Source organism: Lissotriton vulgaris, chromosome 12, assembly GCF_964263255.1.
Source record: "Lissotriton vulgaris chromosome 12, aLisVul1.2, whole genome shotgun sequence".
NCBI lineage: Eukaryota > Metazoa > Chordata > Amphibia > Caudata > Salamandridae > Lissotriton > Lissotriton vulgaris.
Genome location: NC_141700.1, coordinates 445882518 through 445906731, shown reverse-complemented (window position 1 = coordinate 445906731; position 24214 = coordinate 445882518). Strand labels below are relative to the sequence as shown.

General features: G+C 35.1%; 13 non-coding genes across 13 annotated transcripts; all 13 read left to right on the top strand.

Annotated features, from left to right (window-relative positions):
• The first annotated feature begins 514 nt into the window (after positions 1-514).
• On the top strand, positions 515-588 carry TRNAI-AAU (transfer RNA isoleucine (anticodon AAU)). The gene has a single exon. It is a non-coding gene; the product is annotated as a tRNA-Ile (tRNA).
• Positions 589-2240: 1652 nt separating this feature from the next.
• On the top strand, positions 2241-2314 carry TRNAI-GAU (transfer RNA isoleucine (anticodon GAU)). Its single transcript has one exon. It is a non-coding gene; the product is annotated as a tRNA-Ile (tRNA).
• Positions 2315-3102: 788 nt separating this feature from the next.
• TRNAI-AAU (transfer RNA isoleucine (anticodon AAU)) lies at positions 3103-3176 on the top strand. The gene has a single exon. It is a non-coding gene; the product is annotated as a tRNA-Ile (tRNA).
• Positions 3177-6553: 3377 nt separating this feature from the next.
• TRNAI-GAU (transfer RNA isoleucine (anticodon GAU)) lies at positions 6554-6627 on the top strand. The gene has a single exon. It is a non-coding gene; the product is annotated as a tRNA-Ile (tRNA).
• A 748-nt stretch (positions 6628-7375) lies between these two features.
• Positions 7376-7449, top strand: TRNAI-AAU (transfer RNA isoleucine (anticodon AAU)). The gene has a single exon. It is a non-coding gene; the product is annotated as a tRNA-Ile (tRNA).
• Positions 7450-8821: 1372 nt separating this feature from the next.
• On the top strand, positions 8822-8895 carry TRNAI-GAU (transfer RNA isoleucine (anticodon GAU)). Its single transcript has one exon. It is a non-coding gene; the product is annotated as a tRNA-Ile (tRNA).
• A 788-nt stretch (positions 8896-9683) lies between these two features.
• On the top strand, positions 9684-9757 carry TRNAI-AAU (transfer RNA isoleucine (anticodon AAU)). Its single transcript has one exon. It is a non-coding gene; the product is annotated as a tRNA-Ile (tRNA).
• Positions 9758-11409: 1652 nt separating this feature from the next.
• Positions 11410-11483, top strand: TRNAI-AAU (transfer RNA isoleucine (anticodon AAU)). The gene has a single exon. It is a non-coding gene; the product is annotated as a tRNA-Ile (tRNA).
• Positions 11484-14860: 3377 nt separating this feature from the next.
• Positions 14861-14934, top strand: TRNAI-GAU (transfer RNA isoleucine (anticodon GAU)). The gene has a single exon. It is a non-coding gene; the product is annotated as a tRNA-Ile (tRNA).
• Positions 14935-15682: 748 nt separating this feature from the next.
• TRNAI-AAU (transfer RNA isoleucine (anticodon AAU)) lies at positions 15683-15756 on the top strand. Its single transcript has one exon. It is a non-coding gene; the product is annotated as a tRNA-Ile (tRNA).
• A 1372-nt stretch (positions 15757-17128) lies between these two features.
• Positions 17129-17202, top strand: TRNAI-GAU (transfer RNA isoleucine (anticodon GAU)). The gene has a single exon. It is a non-coding gene; the product is annotated as a tRNA-Ile (tRNA).
• Positions 17203-17990: 788 nt separating this feature from the next.
• On the top strand, positions 17991-18064 carry TRNAI-AAU (transfer RNA isoleucine (anticodon AAU)). The gene has a single exon. It is a non-coding gene; the product is annotated as a tRNA-Ile (tRNA).
• A 6071-nt stretch (positions 18065-24135) lies between these two features.
• On the top strand, positions 24136-24209 carry TRNAI-AAU (transfer RNA isoleucine (anticodon AAU)). Its single transcript has one exon. It is a non-coding gene; the product is annotated as a tRNA-Ile (tRNA).
• The last annotated feature ends 5 nt before the right edge of the window (positions 24210-24214 follow it).

The following is a 24214-nucleotide window of genomic DNA, read 5'->3' as shown; positions in this document are numbered from 1 at the left end:
AGCTTTCCAACTATCCCGGGTTAACAATCGGTAGCACTTCATCATCTGCTATTTCTTCAATAGTATGCTATATATTTAGTGAGCCTATTAGTTTAGTCTTTAGAGCAAAAAGTTAAAAATGCCAAGGACATATTTTCAATCAGTCTCCAAGCCAATACTTGATGCTCCTTTAATGTTGAAAATAGATGTATTTTCTTCTGTATCATGTGTATCTCTATATTTCCTTTGAGGGGAAGCTGATAGAATGATTAAATGAATCAATTGCATATAGGTGATGAATTGTTATTTATTGCTAAAACACATGGAAAAAACATTAATGGTTCTAAGTTCTAACACTAAGTATGAACATCTCTTTTGTATTGTAATTTTTTTAAAGTCATATTAGTTTCTTCATGTTGATATTATATATTTATAACTTCATGGTAAACCTCTGAAATTAAGCTTTCCAAATCTGCCGGGTTAACTATCATTAGCACTTCTTCATATGCTGGACTTCCAGGAGTTTATGCAAAATGGCCTGTTAGCTCAGATGGTTAGAGCGTGGTGCTAATAACGCCAAGGTCACAGGTTCGATCCCTGTACAGGCCAAGTTTAATTGTTTGAAAAAAGATTCATTTTTCTTGTGTCTCCTTTTTGACTGTTTATCACCTTGGATCAAACACTGCTTGAAAGATTGGATAAATACATTTGATATAGTTGTAGAATTAATTATTATTCTGAAAGCTCCTGGAATATCTATTAATAGTTCTAAGTTCTAACGCCAAGTAACTTAATCTCTTATTTATTGCAATTTATTGAGGTCATTTTTGTTTTGTCTTGTTGATGAAATATAAAGATAGTATGAATGTAAACAGCTGAATATAAGCTTTCCAACTATCCCGGGTTAACAATCGGTAGCACTTCATCATCTGCTATTTCTTCAATAGTATGCTATATATTTATTGAGCCTATTAGTTTAGTCTTTAGAGCATAAAGTTAAAAATGCCAAGGACATACTTTCAATCAGTCTCCAAGCCAATACTTGATGCTCCTTTAATGTTGAAAATAGATGTATTTTCTTCTGTATCATGTGTATCTCTATATTTCCTTTGAGGGGAAGCTGATAGAATGATTAAATGAATCAATTGCATATAGGTGATGAATTGTTATTTATTGCTAAAACACGTGGAAAAAACATTAATGGTTCTAAGTTCTAACACTAAGTATGAACATCTCTTTTGTATTGTAAATATTTTAAAGTCATATTAGTTTCTTCATGTTGATATTATATATTTATAACTTCATGGTAAACCTCTGAAATTAAGCTTTCCAAATCTCCCTGGTTAACTATCATTAGCACTTCTTCATATGCTGGACCTCCAGGAATTTGTGCAAAACGGCCTGTTAGCTCAGATGGTTAGAGCGTGGTGCTAATAACGCCAAGGTCACAGGTTCAATCCCTGTACAGGCCGAGTTTAATTGTTTGTAAAAAGATTAATTTTTCTTGTGTCTAATTTTTGACTGTTTATCACCTTGGATCAAACGCTGCTTGAAGGATTGGATAAATACATTTGATATAGTTGTAGAATTAATTATTATTCTGAAAGCTCCTGGAATATCTATTAATGGTTCTAAGTTCTAACTCCAAGTAACTAAATCTCCTATTTATTGCAATTCATTGAGGTCATTTTTGTTTTGTCTTGTTGATGAAATATAAAGATAGTATGAATGTAAACAGCTGAATATAAGCTTTCCAATTATCCCGGGTTAACAATCAGTAGCACTTCATCATCTGCTATTTCTTCAATAGTATGCTATATATTTAGTGAGCCTATTAGTTTAGTCTTTAGAGCAAAAAGTTAAAAATAGCAAGGACATATTTTCAATCAGTCTCCAAGCCAATACTTGATGCTCCTTTAATGTTGAAAATAGATGTATTTTCTTCTGTATCATGTGTATGTCTATATTTCCTTTGAGGGGAAGCTGATAGAATGATTAGTTGAATCAATTGCATATAGGTGATGAATTGTTATTTATTGCTAAAACACATGGAAAAAACATTAATGGTTCTAAGTTCTAACACTAAGTATGAAAATCTCTTTTGTATTGTAATTTTTTTAAAGTCATATTAGTTTCTTCATGTTGATATTATATATTTATAATTTCATGGTAAACCTCTGAAATTAAGCTTTCCAAATCTCCCGGGTTAACTATCATTAGCACTTCTTCACATGCTGGACTTCCAGGAATTTGTGCAAAATGGCTTGTTAGCTCAGAAGGTTAGAGCGTGGTGCTGATAACGCCAAGGTCACAGGTTTGATCCCTGTACAGGCCAAGTTTAATTGTTTGAAAAAAGATTAATTTTTCTTGTGTCTCATTTTTGACTGTTTATCACCTTGGATCAAACTCTGCTTGAAGGATTGGATGAATACATTTGATATAGTTGTAGAATTAATTATTATTCTGAAAGCTCCTGGAATATCTATTAATGGTTCTAAGTTCTAACTCCAAGTAACTAAAATCTCTTCTTTATTGCAATTCATTGAGGTCATTTTTGTTTTGTCTTGTTGATGAAATATAAAGATAGTATGAATGTAAACAGCTGAATATAAGCTTTCCAACCATCCGGGTTAACAATCAGTAGCACTTCATCATCTGCTATTTCTTCAATAGTATGCTATATATTTAGTGAGCCTATTAGTTTAGTCTTTAGAGCAAAAAGTTAAAAATGCCAAGGACATATTTTCATCAGTCTCCAAGCCAATACTTGATGCTCCTTTAATGTTGAAAATAGATGTATTTTCTTCTGTATCATGTGTATCTCTATATTTCCTTTTAGGGGAAGCTGATAGAATGATTAAATGAATCAATTGCATATAGGTGATGAATTGTTATTTATTGCTAAAACACATGGAAAAAACATTAATGGTTCTAAGTTTTAACACTAAGTATGAACATCTCTTTTGTATTGTAATTTTTTTAAAGTCATATTAGTTTCTTCATGTTGATATTATATATTTATAACTTCATGGTAAACCTCTGAAATTAAGCTTTCCAAATCTCCCGGGTTAACTATCATTTGCACTTCTTCAGATGCTGGACTTCCAGGAAATTGTGCAAAACGGCCTGTTAGCTCAGATGGTTAGAGCGTGGTGCTAATAACGCCAAGGTCACAGGTTCGATCCCTGTACAGGCCAAGTTTAATTGTTTGAAAAAAGATTCATTTTTCTTGTGTCTCATTTTTGACTGTTTATCACCTTGGATCAAACACTGCTTGAAAGATTGGATCAATACATTTGATATAGTTGTAGAATTAATTATTATTCTGAAAGCTCCTGGAATATCTATTAATAGTTCTAAGTTCTAACGCCAAGTAACTTAATCTCTTATTTATTGCAATTTATTGAGGTCATTTTTGTTTTGTCTTGTTGATGAAATATAAAGATAGTATGAATGTAAACAGCTGAATATAAGCTTTCCAACTATCCCGGGTTAACAATCGGTAGCACTTCATCATCTGCTATTTCTTCAATAGTATGCCATATATTTAGTGAGCCTATTAGTTTAGTCTTTAGAGCAAAAAGTTAAAAATGCCAAGGACATATTTTCAATCAGTCTCCAAGCCAATACTTGATGCTCCTTTAATGTTGAAAATAGATGTATTTTCTTCTGTATCATGTGTATCTCTATATTTCCTTTGAGGGGAAGCTGATAGAATGATTAAATGAATCAATTGCATATAGGTGATGAATTGTTATTTATTGCTAAAACACATGGAAAAAACATTAATGGTTCTAAGTTCTAACACTAAGTATGAACATCTCTTTTGTATTGTAATTTTTTTAAAGTCATATTAGTTTCTTCATGTTGATATTATATATTTATAACTTCATGGTAAACCTCTGAAATTAAGCTTTCCAAATCTGCCGGGTTAACTATCATTAGCACTTCTTCATATGCTGGACTTCCAGGAGTTTATGCAAAATGGCCTGTTAGCTCAGATGGTTAGAGCGTAGTGCTAATAACGCCAAGGTCACAGGTTCGATCCCTGTACAGGCCAAGTTCAATTGTTTGTAAAAAGATTCATTTTTCTTGTGTCTCATTTTTGACTGTTTATCACCTTGGATCAAACACTGCTTGAAAGATTGGATAAATACATTTGATATAGTTGTAGAATTAATTATTATTCTGAAAGCTCCTGGAATATCTATTAATAGTTCTAAGTTCTAACGCCAAGTAACTTAATCTCTTATTTATTGCAATTTATTGAGGTCATTTTTGTTTTGTCTTGTTGATGAAATATAAAGATAGTATGAATGTAAACAGCTGAATATAAGCTTTCCAACTATCCCGGGTTAACAATCGGTAGCACTTCATCATCTGCTATTTCTTCAATAGTATGCTATATATTTAGTGAGCCTATTAGTTTAGTCTTTAGAGCAAAAAGTTAAAAATGCCAAGGACATATTTTCAATCAGTCTCCAAGCCAATACTTGATGCTCCTTTAATGTTGAAAATAGATGTATTTTCTTCTGTATCATGTGTATCTCTATATTTCCTTTGAGGGGAAGCTGATAGAATGATTAAATGAATCAATTGCATATAGGTGATGAATTGTTATTTATTGCTAAAACACATGGAAAAACATTAATGGTTCTAAGTTCTAACACTAAGTATGAACATCTCTTTTGTATTGTAATTTTTTTAAAGTCATATTAGTTTCTTCATGTTGATATTATATATTTATAACTTCATGGTAAACCTCTGAAATTAAGCTTTCCAAATCTGCCGGGTTAACTATCATTAGCACTTCTTCATATGCTGGACTTCCAGGAGTTTATGCAAAATGGCCTGTTAGCTCAGATGGTTAGAGCGTGGTGCTAATAACGCCAAGGTCACATGTTCGATCCCTGTACAGGCCAAGTTTAATTGTTTGAAAAAAGATTCATTTTTCTTGTGTCTCCTTTTTGACTGTTTATCACCTTGGATCAAACACTGCTTGAAAGATTGGATAAATACATTTGATATAGTTGTAGAATTAATTATTATTCTGAAAGCTCCTGGAATATCTATTAATAGTTCTAAGTTCTAACGCCAAGTAACTTAATCTCTTATTTATTGCAATTTATTGAGGTCATTTTTGTTTTGTCTTGTTGATGAAATATAAAGATAGTATGAATGTAAACAGCTGAATATAAGCTTTCCAACTATCCCGGGTTAACAATCGGTAGCACTTCATCATCTGCTATTTCTTCAATAGTATGCTATATATTTATTGAGCCTATTAGTTTAGTCTTTAGAGCATAAAGTTAAAAATGCCAAGGACATACTTTCAATCAGTCTCCAAGCCAATACTTGATGCTCCTTTAATGTTGAAAATAGATGTATTTTCTTCTGTATCATGTGTATCTCTATATTTCCTTTGAGGGGAAGCTGATAGAATGATTAAATGAATCAATTGCATATAGGTGATGAATTGTTATTTATTGCTAAAACACGTGGAAAAAACATTAATGGTTCTAAGTTCTAACACTAAGTATGAACATCTCTTTTGTATTGTAATTATTTTAAAGTCATATTAGTTTCTTCATGTTGATATTATATATTTATAACTTCATGGTAAACCTCTGAAATTAAGCTTTCCAAATCTCCCTGGTTAACTGTCATTAGCACTTCTTCATATGCTGGACCTCCAGGAATTTGTGCAAAACGGCCTGTTAGCTCAGATGGTTAGAGCGTGGTGCTAATAACGCCAAGGTCACAGGTTCAATCCCTGTACAGGCCGAGTTTAATTGTTTGTAAAAAGATTAATTTTTCTTGTGTCTAATTTTTGACTGTTTATCACCTTGGATCAAACGCTGCTTGAAGGATTGGATAAATACATTTGATATAGTTGTAGAATTAATTATTATTCTGAAAGCTCCTGGAATATCTATTAATGGTTCTAAGTTCTAACTCCAAGTAACTAAATCTCCTATTTATTGCAATTCATTGAGGTCATTTTTGTTTTGTCTTGTTGATGAAATATAAAGATAGTATGAATGTAAACAGCTGAATATAAGCTTTCCAATTATCCCGGGTTAACAATCAGTAGCACTTCATCATCTGCTATTTCTTCAATAGTATGCTATATATTTAGTGAGCCTATTAGTTTAGTCTTTAGAGCATGAAGGTAAAAATGCCAAGGACATACTTTCAATCAGTCTCCAAGCCAATACTTGATGCTCCTTTAATGTTGAAAATAGATGTATTTTCTTCTGTATCATGTGTATGTCTATATTTCCTTTGAGGGGAAGCTGATAGAACGATTAGTTGAATCAATTGCATATAGGTGATGAATTGTTATTTATTGCTAAAACACATGGAAAAAACATTAATGGTTCTAAGTTCTAACACTAAGTATGAAAATCTCTTTTGTATTGTAATTTTTTTAAAGTCATATTAGTTTCTTCATGTTGATATTATATATTTATAATTTCATGGTAAACCTCTGAAATTAAGCTTTCCAAATCTCCCGGGTTAACTATCATTAGCACTTCTTCACATGCTGGACTTCCAGGAATTTGTGCAAGATGGCTTGTTAGCTCAGAAGGTTAGAGCGTGGTGCTGATAACGCCAAGGTCACAGGTTTGATCCCTGTACAGGCCAAGTTTAATTGTTTGAAAAAAGATTAATTTTTCTTGTGTCTCATTTTTGACTGTTTATCACCTTGGATCAAACACTGCTTGAAGGATTGGATGAATACATTTGATATAGTTGTAGAATTAATTATTATTCTGAAAGCTCCTGGAATATCTATTAATGGTTCTAAGTTCTAACTCCAAGTAACTAAATCTCTTCTTTATTGCAATTCATTGAGGTCATTTTTGTTTTGTCTTGTTGATGAAATATAAAGATAGTATGAATGCAATCAGTAGCACTTCATCATCTGCTATTTCTTCAATAGTATGCTATATATTTAGTGAGCCTATTAGTTTAGTCTTTAGAGCAAAAAGTTAAAAATGCCAAGGACATATTTTCATCAGTCTCCAAGCCAATACTTGATGCTCCTTTAATGTTGAAAATAGATGTATTTTCTTCTGTATCATGTGTATCTCTATATTTCCTTTTAGGGGAAGCTGATAGAATGATTAAATGAATCGATTGCATATAGGTGATGAATTGTTATTTATTGCTAAAACACATGGAAAAAACATTAATGGTTCTAAGTTTTAACACTAAGTATGAACATCTCTTTTGTATTGTAATTTTTTTAAAGTCATATTAGTTTCTTCATGTTGATATTATATATTTATAACTTCATGGTAAACCTCTGAAATTAAGCTTTCCAAATCTCCCGGGTTAACTATCATTAGCACTTCTTCAGATGCTGGACTTCCAGGAAATTGTGCAAAACGGCCTGTTAGCTCAGATGGTTAGAGCGTGGTGCTAATAACGCCAAGGTCACAGGTTCGATCCCTGTACAGGCCAAGTTTAATTGTTTGTAAAAAGAAAAATTTTTCTTGTGTCTCATTTTTGACTGTTTATCACCTTGGATCAAACGGAGCTTGAAGGATTGGATGAATATATTTCATATAGTTGTAGAATTAATTATTATTCTGAAAGCTCCTGGAATATCTATTAATGGTTCTAAGTTCTAACGCCAAGTAACTAAATCTCTTATTTATTGCAATTCATTGAGGTCATTTTTGTTTTGTCTTGTTGATGAAATATAAAGATAGTATGAATGTAAACAGCTGAATATAAGCTTTCCAATTATCCCGGGTTAACAATCAGTAGCACTTCATCATCTGCTATTTCTTCAATAGTATGCTATATATTTAGTGAGCCTATTAGTTTAGTCTTTAGAGCATGAAGGTAAAAATGCCAAGGACATACTTTCAATCAGTCTCCAAGCCAATACTTGAAGCTCCTTTAATGTTGAAAATAGATGTATTTTCTTCTGTATCATGTGAATCTCTATATTTCCTTTGAGGGGAAGCCTGTTAGCTCAGATGGTTAGATCATGGTGCTAATAACACCAAGGTCACAGGTTCTATCCCTGTACAGGCCAAGTTTAATTGTTTGTAAAAAGATTAATTTTTCTTTTGTCTCATTTTTGACTGTTTATCACCTTGGATGAAACGCTGCTTGAAGGATTGGATGAATACATTTGATATAGTTGTAGAATTAAATATTATTCTGAAAGCTCCTGGAATATCTATTAATGGTTCTAAGTTCTAACGCCAAGTAACTAAATCTCTTATTTATTGCAATTCATTGAGGTCATTTTTGTTTTGTCTTGTTGATGAAATATAAAGATATTATGAATGTAAACAGCTGAATATAAGCTTTCCAACTATCCCGGGTTAACAATCAGTAGCACTTCATCATCTGCTATTTCTTCAATAGTATGCTATATATTTAGTGAGCCTATTAGTTTAGTCTTTAGAGCAAAAAGTTAAAAATAGCAAGGACATATTTTCAATCAGTCTCCAAGCCAATACTTGATGCTCCTTTAATGTTGAAAATAGATGTATTTTCTTCTGTATCATGTGCATGTCTATATTTCCTTTGAGGGGAAGCTGATAGAATGATTAGTTGAATCAATTGCATATAGGTGATGAATTGTTATTTATTGCTAAAACACATGGAAAAAACATTAATGGTTCTAAGTTCTAACACTAAGTATGAAAATCTCTTTTGTATTGTAATTTTTTTAAAGTCATATTAGTTTCTTCATGTTGATATTATATATTTATAATTTCATGGTAAACCTCTGAAATTAAGCTTTCCAAATCTCCCGGGTTAACTATCATTAGCACTTCTTCACATGCTGGACTTCCAGGAATTTGTGCAAAATGGCTTGTTAGCTCAGAAGGTTAGAGCGTGGTGCTGATAACGCCAAGGTCACAGGTTTGATCCCTGTACAGGCCAAGTTTAATTGTTTGAAAAAAGATTAATTTTTCTTGTGTCTCATTTTTGACTGTTTATCACCTTGGATCAAACTCTGCTTGAAGGATTGGATGAATACATTTGATATAGTTGTAGAATTAATTATTATTCTGAAAGCTCCTGGAATATCTAATAATGGTTCTAAGTTCTAACTCCAAGTAACTAAATCTCTTCTTTATTGCAATTCATTGAGGTCATTTTTGTTTTGTCTTGTTGATGAAATATAAAGATAGTATGAATGTAAACAGCTGAATATAAGCTTTCCAACCATCCCGGGTTAACAATCAGTAGCACTTCATCATCTGCTATTTCTTCAATAGTATGCTATATATTTAGTGAGCCTATTAGTTTAGTCTTTAGAGCAAAAAGTTAAAAATGCCAAGGACATATTTTCATCAGTCTCCAAGCCAATACTTGATGCTCCTTTAATGTTGAAAATAGATGTATTTTCTTCTGTATCATGTGTATCTCGCTATTTCCTTTTAGGGGAAGCTGATAGAATGATTAAATGAATCAATTGCATATAGGTGATGAATTGTTATTTATTGCTAAAACACATGGAAAAAACATTAATGGTTCTCAGTTTTAACACTAAGTATGAACATCTCTTTTGTATTGTAATTTTTTTAAAGTCATATTAGTTTCTTCATGTTGATATTATATATTTATAACTTCATGGTAAACCTCTGAAATTAAGCTTTCCAAATCTCCCGGGTTAACTATCATTTGCACTTTTTCAGATGCTGGACTTCCAGGAAATTGTGCAAAACGGCCTGTTAGCTCAGATGGTTAGAGCGTGGTGCTAATAACGCCAAGGTCACAGGTTCGATCCCTGTACAGGCCAAGTTTAATTGTTTGAAAAAAGATTCATTTTTCTTGTGTCTCATTTTTGACTGTTTATCACCTTGGATCAAACACTGCTTGAAAGATTGGATCAATACATTTGATATAGTTGTAGAATTAATTATTATTCTGAAATCTCCTGGAATATCTATTAATAGTTCTAAGTTCTAACGCCAAGTAACTTAATCTCTTATTTATTGCAATTTATTGAGGTCATTTTTGTCTTGTCTTGTTGATGAAATATAAAGATAGTATGAATGTAAACAGCTGAATATAAGCTTTCCAACTATCCCGGGTTAACAATCGGTAGCACTTCATCATCTGCTATTTCTTCAATAGTATGCTATATATTTAGTGAGCCTATTAGTTTAGTCTTTAGAGCAAAAAGTTAAAAATGCCAAGGACATATTTTCAATCAGTCTCCAAGCCAATACTTGATGCTCCTTTAATGTTGAAAATAGATGTATTTTCTTCTGTATCATGTGTATCTCTATATTTCCTTTGAGGGGAAGCTGATAGAATGATTAAATGAATCAATTGCATATAGGTGATGAATTGTTATTTATTGCTAAAACACATGGAAAAAACATTAATGGTTCTAAGTTCTAACACTAAGTATGAACATCTCTTTTGTATTGTAATTTTTTTAAAGTCATATTAGTTTCTTCATGTTGATATTATATATTTATAACTTCATGGTAAACCTCTGAAATTAAGCTTTCCAAATCTGCCGGGTTAACTATCATTAGCACTTCTTCATATGCTGGACTTCCAGGAGTTTATGCAAAATGGCCTGTTAGCTCAGATGGTTAGAGCGTGGTGCTAATAACGCCAAGGTCACAGGTTCGATCCCTATACAGGCGAAGTTTAATTGTTTGAAAAAAGATTAATTTTTTCTTGTGTCTCATTCTTGACTGTTTATTACCTTGGATCAAACGCTGCTTGAAGGATTGGATAATTACATTTGATATAGTTGTAGAATTAATTATTATTCTGAAAGCTCCTGGAATATCTATTAATGGTTCTAAGTTCTAACGCCAAGTAACTTAATCTCTTATTTATTGTAATTTATTGAGGTCATTTTTGTTTTGTCTTGTTCATGAAATATAAAGATAGTATGAATGTAAACAGCTGAATATAAGCTTTCCAATTATCCCGGGTTAACAATCAGTAGCACTTCATCATCTGCTATTTCTTCAATAGTATGCTATATATTTAGTGAGCCTATTAGTTTAGTCTTTAGAGCAAAAAGTTAAAAATGCCAAGGACATATTTTCATCAGTCTCCAAGCCAATACTTGATGCTCCTTTAATGTTGAAAATAGATGTATTTTCTTCTGTATCATGTGTATCTCTATATTTCCTTTTAGGGGAAGCTGATAGAATGATTAAATGAATCAATTGCATATAGGTGATAAATTGTTATTTATTGCTAAAACACATGGAAAAAACATTAAAGGTTCTAAGTTTTAACACTAAGTATGAACATCTCTTTTGTATTGCAATTTTTTTTAAGTCATATTAGTTTCTTCATGTTGATATTATATATTTATAACTTCATGGTAAACCTCTGAAATTAAGCTTTCCAAATCTCCCGGGTTAACTATCATTAGCACTTCTTCAGATGCTGGACTTCCAGGAAATTGTGCAAAACGGCCTGTTAGCTCAGATGGTTAGAGCGTGGTGCTAATAACGCCAAGGTCACAGGTTCGATCCCTGTACAGGCCAAGTTTAATTGTTTGAAAAAAGATTCATTTTTCTTGTGTCTCATTTTTGACTGTTTATCACCTTGGATCAAACACTGCTTGAAAGATTGGATCAATACATTTGATATAGTTGTAGAATTAATTATTATTCTGAAAGCTCCTGGAATATCTATTAATAGTTCTAAGTTCTAACGCCAAGTAACTTAATCTCTTATTTATTGCAATTTATTGAGGTCATTTTTGTTTTGTCTTGTTGATGAAATATAAAGATAGTATGAATGTAAACAGCTGAATATAAGCTTTCCAACTATCCCGGGTTAACAATCGGTAGCACTTCATCATCTGCTATTTCTTCAATAGTATGCCATATATTTAGTGAGCCTATTAGTTTAGTCTTTAGAGCAAAAAGTTAAAAATGCCAAGGACATATTTTCAATCAGTCTCCAAGCCAATACTTGATGCTCCTTTAATGTTGAAAATAGATGTATTTTCTTCTGTATCATGTGTATCTCTATATTTCCTTTGAGGGGAAGCTGATAGAATGATTAAATGAATCAATTGCATATAGGTGATGAATTGTTATTTATTGCTAAAACACATGGAAAAAACATTAATGGTTCTAAGTTCTAACACTAAGTATGAACATCTCTTTTGTATTGTAATTTTTTTAAAGTCATATTAGTTTCTTCATGTTGATATTATATATTTATAACTTCATGGTAAACCTCTGAAATTAAGCTTTCCAAATCTGCCGGGTTAACTATCATTAGCACTTCTTCATATGCTGGACTTCCAGGAGTTTATGCAAAATGGCCTGTTAGCTCAGATGGTTAGAGCGTAGTGCTAATAACGCCAAGGTCACAGGTTCGATCCCTGTACAGGCCAAGTTCAATTGTTTGTAAAAAGATTCATTTTTCTTGTGTCTCATTTTTGACTGTTTATCACCTTGGATCAAACACTGCTTGAAAGATTGGATAAATACATTTGATATAGTTGTAGAATTAATTATTATTCTGAAAGCTCCTGGAATATCTATTAATAGTTCTAAGTTCTAACGCCAAGTAACTTAATCTCTTATTTATTGCAATTTATTGAGGTCATTTTTGTTTTGTCTTGTTGATGAAATATAAAGATAGTATGAATGTAAACAGCTGAATATAAGCTTTCCAACTATCCCGGGTTAACAATCGGTAGCACTTCATCATCTGCTATTTCTTCAATAGTATGCTATATATTTAGTGAGCCTATTAGTTTAGTCTTTAGAGCAAAAAGTTAAAAATGCCAAGGACATATTTTCAATCAGTCTCCAAGCCAATACTTGATGCTCCTTTAATGTTGAAAATAGATGTATTTTCTTCTGTATCATGTGTATCTCTATATTTCCTTTGAGGGGAAGCTGATAGAATGATTAAATGAATCAATTGCATATAGGTGATGAATTGTTATTTATTGCTAAAACACATGGAAAAACATTAATGGTTCTAAGTTCTAACACTAAGTATGAACATCTCTTTTGTATTGTAATTTTTTTAAAGTCATATTAGTTTCTTCATGTTGATATTATATATTTATAACTTCATGGTAAACCTCTGAAATTAAGCTTTCCAAATCTGCCGGGTTAACTATCATTAGCACTTCTTCATATGCTGGACTTCCAGGAGTTTATGCAAAATGGCCTGTTAGCTCAGATGGTTAGAGCGTGGTGCTAATAACGCCAAGGTCACATGTTCGATCCCTGTACAGGCCAAGTTTAATTGTTTGAAAAAAGATTCATTTTTCTTGTGTCTCCTTTTTGACTGTTTATCACCTTGGATCAAACACTGCTTGAAAGATTGGATAAATACATTTGATATAGTTGTAGAATTAATTATTATTCTGAAAGCTCCTGGAATGTCTATTAATAGTTCTAAGTTCTAACGCCAAGTAACTTAATCTCTTATTTATTGCAATTTATTGAGGTCATTTTTGTTTTGTCTTGTTGATGAAATATAAAGATAGTATGAATGTAAACAGCTGAATATAAGCTTTCCAACTATCCCGGGTTAACAATCGGTAGCACTTCATCATCTGCTATTTCTTCAATAGTATGCTATATATTTATTGAGCCTATTAGTTTAGTCTTTAGAGCATAAAGTTAAAAATGCCAAGGACATACTTTCAATCAGTCTCCAAGCCAATACTTGATGCTCCTTTAATGTTGAAAATAGATGTATTTTCTTCTGTATCATGTGTATCTCTATATTTCCTTTGAGGGGAAGCTGATAGAATGATTAAATGAATCAATTGCATATAGGTGATGAATTGTTATTTATTGCTAAAACACGTGGAAAAAACATTAATGGTTCTAAGTTCTAACACTAAGTATGAACATCTCTTTTGTATTGTAATTATTTTAAAGTCATATTAGTTTCTTCATGTTGATATTATATATTTATAACTTCATGGTAAACCTCTGAAATTAAGCTTTCCAAATCTCCCTGGTTAACTATCATTAGCACTTCTTCATATGCTGGACCTCCAGGAATTTGTGCAAAACGGCCTGTTAGCTCAGATGGTTAGAGCGTGGTGCTAATAACGCCAAGGTCACAGGTTCAATCCCTGTACAGGCCGAGTTTAATTGTTTGTAAAAAGATTAATTTTTCTTGTGTCTAATTTTTGACTGTTTATCACCTTGGATCAAACGCTGCTTGAAGGATTGGATAAATACATTTGATATAGTTGTAGAATTAATTATTATTCTGAAAGCTCCTGGAATATCTATTAATGGTTCTAAGTTCTAACTCCAAGTAACTAAATCTCCTATTTATTGCAATTCATTGAGGTCATTTTTGTTTTGTCTTGTTGATGAAATATAAAGATAGTATGAATGTAAACAGCTGAATATAAGCTTTCCAATTATCCCGGGTTAACAATCAGTAGCACTTCATCATCTGCTATTTCTTCAATAGTATGCTATATATTTAGTGAGCCTATTAGTTTAGTCTTTAGAGCATGAAGGTAAAAATGCCAAGGACATACTTTCAATCAGTCTCCAAGCCAATACTTGATGCTCCTTTAATGTTGAAAATAGATGTATTTTCTTCTGTATCATGTGTATGTCTATATTTCCTTTGAGGGGAAGCTGATAGAACGATTAGTTGAATCAATTGCATATAGGTGATGAATTGTTATTTATTGCTAAAACACATGGAAAAAACATTAATGGTTCTAAGTTCTAACACTAAGTATGAAAATCTCTTTTGTATTGTAATTTTTTTAAAGTCATATTAGTTTCTTCATGTTGATATTATATATTTATAATTTCATGGTAAACCTCTGAAATTAAGCTTTCCAAATCTCCCGGGTTAACTATCATTAGCACTTCTTCACATGCTGGACTTCCAGGAATTTGTGCAAGATGGCTTGTTAGCTCAGAAGGTTAGAGCGTGGTGCTGATAACGCCAAGGTCACAGGTTTGATCCCTGTACAGGCCAAGTTTAATTGTTTGAAAAAAGATTAATTTTTCTTGTGTCTCATTTTTGACTGTTTATCACCTTGGATCAAACACTGCTTGAAGGATTGGATGAATACATTTGATATAGTTGTAGAATTAATTATTATTCTGAAAGCTCCTGGAATATCTATTAATGGTTCTAAGTTCTAACTCCAAGTAACTAAATCTCTTCTTTATTGCAATTCATTGAGGTCATTTTTGTTTTGTCTTGTTGATGAAATATAAAGATAGTATGAATGCAATCAGTAGCACTTCATCATCTGCTATTTCTTCAATAGTATGCTATATATTTAGTGAGCCTATTAGTTTAGTCTTTAGAGCAAAAAGTTAAAAATGCCAAGGACATATTTTCATCAGTCTCCAAGCCAATACTTGATGCTCCTTTAATGTTGAAAATAGATGTATTTTCTTCTGTATCATGTGTATCTCTATATTTCCTTTTAGGGGAAGCTGATAGAATGATTAAATGAATCGATTGCATATAGGTGATGAATTGTTATTTATTGCTAAAACACATGGAAAAAACATTAATGGTTCTAAGTTTTAACACTAAGTATGAACATCTCTTTTGTATTGTAATTTTTTTAAAGTCATATTAGTTTCTTCATGTTGATATTATATATTTATAACTTCATGGTAAACCTCTGAAATTAAGCTTTCCAAATCTCCCGGGTTAACTATCATTAGCACTTCTTCAGATGCTGGACTTCCAGGAAATTGTGCAAAACGGCCTGTTAGCTCAGATGGTTAGAGCGTGGTGCTAATAACGCCAAGGTCACAGGTTCGATCCCTGTACAGGCCAAGTTTAATTGTTTGTAAAAAGATAAATTTTTCTTGTGTCTCATTTTTGACTGTTTATCACCTTGGATCAAACGGAGCTTGAAGGATTGGATGAATATATTTCATATAGTTGTAGAATTAATTATTATTCTGAAAGCTCCTGGAATATCTATTAATGGTTCTAAGTTCTAACGCCAAGTAACTAAATCTCTTATTTATTGCAATTCATTGAGGTCATTTTTGTTTTGTCTTGTTGATGAAATATAAAGATAGTATGAATGTAAACAGCTGAATATAAGCTTTCCAATTATCCCGGGTTAACAATCAGTAGCACTTCATCATCTGCTATTTCTTCAATAGTATGCTATATATTTAGTGAGCCTATTAGTTTAGTCTTTAGAGCATGAAGGTAAAAATGCCAAGGACATACTTTCAATCAGTCTCCAAGCCAATACTTGAAGCTCCTTTAATGTTGAAAATAGATGTATTTTCTTCTGTATCATGTGAATCTCTATATTTCCTTTGAGGGGAAGCCTGTTAGCTCAGATGGTTAGATCATGGTGCTAATAACACCAAGGTCACAGGTTCTATCCCTGTACAGGCCAAGTTTAATTGTTTGTAAAAAGATTAATTTTTCTTTTGTCTCATTTTTGACTGTTTATCACCTTGGATGAAACGCTGCTTGAAGGATTGGATGAATACATTTGATATAGTTGTAGAATTAAATATTATTCTGAAAGCTCCTGGAATATCTATTAATGGTTCTAAGTTCTAACGCCAAGTAACTAAATCTCTTATTTATTGCAATTCATTGAGGTCATTTTTGTTTTGTCTTGTTGATGAAATATAAAGATATTATGAATGTAAACAGCTGAATATAAGCTTTCCAACTATCCCGGGTTAACAATCAGTAGCACTTCATCATCTGCTATTTCTTCAATAGTATGCTATATATTTAGTGAGCCTATTAGTTTAGTCTTTAGAGCAAAAAGTTAAAAATAGCAAGGACATATTTTCAATCAGTCTCCAAGCCAATACTTGATGCTCCTTTAATGTTGAAAATAGATGTATTTTCTTCTGTATCATGTGCATGTCTATATTTCCTTTGAGGGGAAGCTGATAGAATGATTAGTTGAATCAATTGCATATAGGTGATGAATTGTTATTTATTGCTAAAACACATGGAAAAAACATTAATGGTTCTAAGTTCTAACACTAAGTATGAAAATCTCTTTTGTATTGTAATTTTTTTAAAGTCATATTAGTTTCTTCATGTTGATATTATATATTTATAATTTCATGGTAAACCTCTGAAATTAAGCTTTCCAAATCTCCCGGGTTAACTATCATTAGCACTTCTTCACATGCTGGACTTCCAGGAATTTGTGCAAAATGGCTTGTTAGCTCAGAAGGTTAGAGCGTGGTGCTGATAACGCCAAGGTCACAGGTTTGATCCCTGTACAGGCCAAGTTTAATTGTTTGAAAAAAGATTAATTTTTCTTGTGTCTCATTTTTGACTGTTTATCACCTTGGATCAAACTCTGCTTGAAGGATTGGATGAATACATTTGATATAGTTGTAGAATTAATTATTATTCTGAAAGCTCCTGGAATATCTAATAATGGTTCTAAGTTCTAACTCCAAGTAACTAAATCTCTTCTTTATTGCAATTCATTGAGGTCATTTTTGTTTTGTCTTGTTGATGAAATATAAAGATAGTATGAATGTAAACAGCTGAATATAAGCTTTCCAACCATCCCGGGTTAACAATCAGTAGCACTTCATCATCTGCTATTTCTTCAATAGTATGCTATATATTTAGTGAGCCTATTAGTTTAGTCTTTAGAGCAAAAAGTTAAAAATGCCAAGGACATATTTTCATCAGTCTCCAAGCCAATACTTGATGCTCCTTTAATGTTGAAAATAGATGTATTTTCTTCTGTATCATGTGTATCTCGCTATTTCCTTTTAGGGGAAGCTGATAGAATGATTAAATGAATCAATTGCATATAGGTGATGAATTGTTATTTATTGCTAAAACACATGGAAAAAACATTAATGGTTCTCAGTTTTAACACTAAGTATGAACATCTCTTTTGTATTGTAATTTTTTTAAAGTCATATTAGTTTCTTCATGTTGATATTATATATTTATAACTTCATGGTAAACCTCTGAAATTAAGCTTTCCAAATCTCCCGGGTTAACTATCATTTGCACTTTTTCAGATGCTGGACTTCCAGGAAATTGTGCAAAACGGCCTGTTAGCTCAGATGGTTAGAGCGTGGTGCTAATAACGCCAAGGTCACAGGTTCGATCCCTGTACAGGCCAAGTTTAATTGTTTGAAAAAAGATTCATTTTTCTTGTGTCTCATTTTTGACTGTTTATCACCTTGGATCAAACACTGCTTGAAAGATTGGATCAATACATTTGATATAGTTGTAGAATTAATTATTATTCTGAAAGCTCCTGGAATATCTATTAATAGTTCTAAGTTCTAACGCCAAGTAACTTAATCTCTTATTTATTGCAATTTATTGAGGTCATTTTTGTCTTGTCTTGTTGATGAAATATAAAGATAGTATGAATGTAAACAGCTGAATATAAGCTTTCCAACTATCCCGGGTTAACAATCGGTAGCACTTCATCATCTGCTATTTCTTCAATAGTATGCTATATATTTAGTGAGCCTATTAGTTTAGTCTTTAGAGCAAAAAGTTAAAAATGCCAAGGACATATTTTCAATCAGTCTCCAAGCCAATACTTGATGCTCCTTTAATGTTGAAAATAGATGTATTTTCTTCTGTATCATGTGTATCTCTATATTTCCTTTGAGGGGAAGCTGATAGAATGATTAAATGAATCAATTGCATATAGGTGATGAATTGTTATTTATTGCTAAAACACATGGAAAAAACATTAATGGTTCTAAGTTCTAACACTAAGTATGAACATCTCTTTTGTATTGTAATTTTTTTAAAGTCATATTAGTTTCTTCATGTTGATATTATATATTTATAACTTCATGGTAAACCTCTGAAATTAAGCTTTCCAAATCTGCCGGGTTAACTATCATTAGCACTTCTTCATATGCTGGACTTCCAGGAGTTTATGCAAAATGGCCTGTTAGCTCAGATGGTTAGAGCGTGGTGCTAATAACGCCAAGGTCACAGGTTCGATCCCTATACAGGCGAAGTTTAATTGTTTGAAAAAAGATTAATTTTTTCTTGTGTCTCATTCTTGACTGTTTATTACCTTGGATCAAACGCTGCTTGAAGGATTGGATAATTACATTTGATATAGTTGTAGAATTAATTATTATTCTGAAAGCTCCTGGAATATCTATTAATGGTTCTAAGTTCTAACGCCAAGTAACTTAATCTCTTATTTATTGTAATTTATTGAGGTCATTTTTGTTTTGTCTTGTTCATGAAATATAAAGATAGTATGAATGTAAACAGCTGAATATAAGCTTTCCAATTATCCCGGGTTAACAATCAGTAGCACTTCATCATCTGCTATTTCTTCAATAGTATGCTATATATTTAGTGAGCCTATTAGTTTAGTCTTTAGAGCAAAAAGTTAAAAATGCCAAGGACATATTTTCATCAGTCTCCAAGCCAATACTTGATGCTCCTTTAATGTTGAAAATAGATGTATTTTCTTCTGTATCATGTGTATCTCTATATTTCCTTTTAGGGGAAGCTGATAGAATGATTAAATGAATCAATTGCATATAGGTGATAAATTGTTATTTATTGCTAAAACACATGGAAAAAACATTAAAGGTTCTAAGTTTTAACACTAAGTATGAACATCTCTTTTGTATTGCAATTTTTTTTAAGTCATATTAGTTTCTTCATGTTGATATTATATATTTATAACTTCATGGTAAACCTCTGAAATTAAGCTTTCCAAATCTCCCGGGTTAACTATCATTAGCACTTCTTCAGATGCTGGACTTCCAGGAAATTGTGCAAAACGGCCTGTTAGCTCAGATGGTTAGAGTGTGGTGCTAATAACGCCAAGGTCACAGGTTCGATCCCTGTACAGGCCAAGTTTAATTGTTTGAAAAAAGATTCATTTTTCTTGTGTCTCCTTTTTGACTGTTTATCACCTTGGATCAAACACTGCTTGAAAGATTGGATAAATACATTTGATATAGTTGTAGAATTAATTATTATTCTGAAAGCTCCTGGAATATCTATTAATAGTTCTAAGTTCTAACGCCAAGTAACTTAATCTCTTATTTATTGCAATTTATTGAGGTCATTTTTGTTTTGTCTTGTTGATGAAATATAAAGATAGTATGAATGTAAACAGCTGAATATAAGCTTTCCAACTATCCCGGGTTAACAATCGGTAGCACTTCATCATCTGCTATTTCTTCAATAGTATGCTATATATTTAGTGAGCCTATTAGTTTAGTCTTTAGAGCAAAAAGTTAAAAATGCCAAGGACATATTTTCATTCAGTCTCCAAGCCAATACTTGATGCTCCTTTAATGTTGAAAATAGATGTATTTTCTTCTGTATCATGTGTATCTCTATATTTCCTTTGAGGGGAAGCTGATAGAATGATTAAATGAATCAATTGCATATAGGTGATGAATTGTTATTTATTGCTAAAACACATGGAAAAAACATTAAAGGTTCTAAGTTTTAACACTAAGTATGAACATCTCTTTTGTATTGTAATTTTTTTTAAGTCATATTAGTTTCTTCATGTTGATATTATATATTTCAATCAATCAATCAGTGACACTTATAAAGCGCGCTACATACCCGTGGGGTCTCAAGGCGCTGGGGGGGGGGGAGCCGCTACTGCTCGAACAGCCAGGTCTTCAGCTTCTTCCTGAAGGAGAGGTGGTCTTGGGTCAGGCGCAGGTCGGTCGGGAGGGAGTTCCAGGTCTTGGCGGCCAGGTGGGAGAAGGACCTTCCTCCTGTAGTCGCTCTTCGGATGCGGGGGACGGCGGCGAGGGCGTGGTTGGCTGATCGGAGGTGGCGTTTGGGAGCGTAGAAGTTGACTCGGCTGTTGAGGTAGCTCGGGCCTTGGTCGTGTAGGGCTTTGTGTGCGTGGGTGAGGAGGCGGAAGGTGATTCTTTTGTTGACGGGGAGCCAGTGAAGGTCTCGCAGATGTCCGGAGATGTGGCTGGTTCGTGGGATGTCGAGGATGAGTCTGGCTGAGGCGTTCTGGATCCGCTGGAGTCTCTTCTGGAGCTTGGCGGTGGTCCCGGCGTAGAGGGCGTTGCCGTAGTCCAGTCGGCTGGTGACGAGGGCCTGGGTGACGGTCTTCCTGGTCTCGGTGGGGATCCACCAGAAGATCTTCCGTAGCATGCGTAGGATGTTGAAGCATGCCGAGGAGACGTTGTTGCTTTGCCTGGTCATGGAGAGGGAGGAGTCCAGGATGAAGCCCAGGTTGCGTGCATGGTCTGTCGGTTTGGGTGCGGTGCCCAGGGCGGGAGGCCACCAGGAGTCGTCCCAGGCGGAGGGAGAGGAGCCCAGGATGAGGACCTCCGTCTTGTCCGAGTTCAGTTTCAGGCGGCTGGTCGTCATCCACTCGGCTACCTCTTTCATCCCTTCGTGCAGGTTGGCTCTGGCGGCGTCGGGGTCGTTGGTCAGGGAGAGGATCAGCTGGGTGTCGTCGGCGTAGGAGATTATGCTGAGGTTGTGTTTGCGTACGATGGCCGCGAGGGGGCTCATGTAGACGTTGAAGAGGGTGGGGCTCAGAGATGATCCTTGGGGGACGCCGCAGATGACTTCGGTGGCCTCTGACTTGTACGGTGGTAGGCGGACTCTCTGTGTTCTCCCGTCGAGGAAGGAGGTGATCCACTCCAGCGCCTTGTCCTGGATTCCGACGTTGCTGAGGCGCCGTACTAGGGTGCGGTGGCAGACCGTGTCGAATGCCGCGGAGAGGTCTAGGAGGATGAGGGCCGCTGTTTCTCCATTGTCCATCAGGGCTCGGATGTCGTCGGTGGCGGCGATGAGGGCGGTCTCGGTGCTGTGGTTGGCTCGGAAGCCGGACTGTGAGGGGTCGAGGGATCCGTTCGTCTCGAGGAAAGCGGCCATCTGCTTGTTGACGGTCTTCTCGATGACTTTGGCTGGAAACGGGAGGAGCGAGATGGGGCGGTAATTCTTGAGGTCGGTGGGGTCCGCTGTTGGTTTCTTGAGTAGGGCGCTGAGTTCGGCGTGTTTCCAGCTCTCGGGGAAGATGGTGGTGTCGAGGGATGTGTTGATGATGTCTCGCAGGTGGGGTGCGATGACAGCGTCGGCTTTGTTGAAGACGTGGTGAGGGCAGGGGTCGGTCGGTGATCCGGAGTGGATGGAGTTCATCGTGCGGATGGTGTCTTCGGTGCTGATCGGGGTCCAGGCGCGGAGGGTGGTGGTGGGGGGTGGTTGTTCGGTCATGGTGTGCGTTGGTTGGTTGTTGAAGCTGTTGTGTATGTCCGCGATCTTGTTGTGGAAGTATGAAGCCAGGGAGTTGCAGAGGTCTTGCGATGGGGTGATGTCGTTGTTTCCTGCGCTGGGGTTGGAAAGCTCTTTGACGATGTTGAAGAGTTCCTTGCAGTTGTGTGCGTTGTTGTCCAACCGGTCCTTGAATGCTGTTTTCTTGGCGGCGCGGATCAGCTGGTGGTGTTTCCGGGTGGCAAGTTTGAAGGAGGTCCTGTTGTCCGGTGTCGGTTCCCTTCTCCAGACTTTCTCGAGGGCTCGGCAGTTCTTCTTGGAGCTCTTGAGTTCGTCGGTGAACCATGGGGCTTTCTTGCTGCCGGGTCTGCTGGGCGGGGTCCTCAGTGGGGCGAGTTCGTCCGCGCAGTTGCTGATCCACTTCGTGAGGTTGTCGGCGGCCTGGCTGGGGTTCGCTGAGCTGGCAGGAGGGTGCTGGCTCAGGGAGGTGGCGAGCTGGTCTGCTGTGATCTTGTTCCAGCTTCTGCGGGCGGTCTGTTGCTGGTGGTGGTGGGTCGTTGTTTTCTTGAAGGTGAAGTGGACGCAGCTGTGGTCCGTCCATTGAAGCTCTGTGGTGTGGCTGAAGTTGATGTCCTTGCTGGATGAGAAGACAGCGTCGAGTGTGTGTCCGGCGAGGTGGGTGGGGGTGGACACCAGTTGCTTGAGTCCCAGGTTGGTGAGGTTGTCGAGCAGGGTGCTGGTGTTGCGGTCGTTGTTGTTCTCCAGATGGAAGTTGAGGTCTCCCAGGAGGATGTAGTCAGCGGAGGGGAGGGCATGTGGGCTGACGAAGTCGGCGATGTCCTCGCTGAATTGTGTGCGTGGTCCAGGGGGTCGGTAGATCAGGGTGCCTCTGAGGGTGGTGTTCGGGTTGGTGTGGATCTGGAAATGCAGGTGTTCGGCGGTGGTCAGGGAGTTGTCGGTGCTGGTCGTGAGACGGATGGTGCTCCTGTGGATGATGGCGATGCCTCCTCCCACCTGGTTGGCGTTTCGGTTATAACTTCATGGTAAACCTCTGAAATTAAGCTTTCCAAATCTCCCGGGTTAACTATCATTAGCACTTCTTCAGATGCTGGACTTCCACGAAATTGTGCAAAACGGCCTGTTAGCTCAGATGGTTAGAGCGTGGTGCTAATAACGCCAAGGTCACAGGTTCGATCCCTATACAGGCGAAGTTTAATTGTTTGAAAAAAGATTAATTTTTTCTTGTGTCTCATTCTTGACTGTTTATTACCTTGGATCAAACGCTGCTTGAAGGATTGGATAATTACATTTGATATAGTTGTAGAATTAATTATTATTCTGAAAGCTCCTGGAATATCTATTAATGGTTCTAAGTTCTAACGCCAAGTAACTTAATCTCTTATTTATTGTAATTTATTGAGGTCATTTTTGTTTTGTCTTGTTCATGAAATATAAAGATAGTATGAATGTAAACAGCTGAATATAAGCTTTCCAATTATCCCGGGTTAACAATCAGTAGCACTTCATCATCTGCTATTTCTTCAATAGTATGCTATATATTTAGTGAGCCTATTAGTTTAGTCTTTAGAGCAAAAAGTTAAAAATGCCAAGGACATATTTTCATCAGTCTCCAAGCCAATACTTGATGCTCCTTTAATGTTGAAAATAGATGTATTTTCTTCTGTATCATGTGTATCTCTATATTTCCTTTTAGGGGAAGCTGATAGAATGATTAAATGAATCAATTGCATATAGGTGATGAATTGTTATTTATTGCTAAAACACATGGAAAAAACATTAAAGGTTCTAAGTTTTAACACTAAGTATGAACATCTCTTTTGTATTGTAATTTTTTTTAAGTCATATTAGTTTCTTCATGTTGATATTATATATTTATAACTTCATGGTAAACCTCTGAAATTAAGCTTTCCAAATCTCCCGGGTTAACTATCATTAGCACTTCTTCAGATGCTGGACTTCCAGTAAATTGTGCAAAACGGCCTGTTAGCTCAGATGGTTAGAGCGTGGTGCTAATAACGCCAAGGTCACAGGTTCGATCCCTGTACAGGCCAAGTTT